Raw genomic sequence first — 343 nt, 5'->3', positions numbered from 1 at the left:
TCACAATATGATGATGATGATATTGTCGTGGAAGTATTTGCCAAAAGATAATTCATATTTTTTGTCAAAATATTTGAACAAGATAAAGTCTTCTCTTTTACATAGTGTCAACGCTGTCTCCCCTTCTGGTCACAGTACTGACTGCACTACATCTCCCAACAACCCCTGCACACACTCCCCAGATGCTGGTCCTAGTCCTTGAGAGCCACCACCCTACCTGTTTTCCAGCTCTCCTTGCACTACTGCTGATTACCTGGACAAGGTGTGTTCTTTCAATCAGAATGAAGACATCTGCCTGAGCTTATCAGCAGCTGGCAGGGCTTGGAGATCTAGAAAACAGGCA

At 44.0% G+C, this 343-nt stretch overlaps 1 protein-coding gene across 1 annotated transcript in view; it reads right to left on the bottom strand.

The window, feature by feature from the left end:
• Positions 1-343, bottom strand: part of LOC112161595 (leucine-rich glioma-inactivated protein 1) — a 23,500-nt gene that overhangs the window by 4,821 nt on the left and 18,336 nt on the right. The window lies entirely within an intron of this gene.

The sequence above is a fragment of the Oryzias melastigma genome, linkage group LG15 (assembly GCF_002922805.2).
Source record: "Oryzias melastigma strain HK-1 linkage group LG15, ASM292280v2, whole genome shotgun sequence".
In the NCBI taxonomy this organism is placed as follows: Eukaryota; Metazoa; Chordata; class Actinopteri; order Beloniformes; family Adrianichthyidae; genus Oryzias; species Oryzias melastigma.
This window is presented reverse-complemented; position numbering and strand designations above follow the sequence as displayed.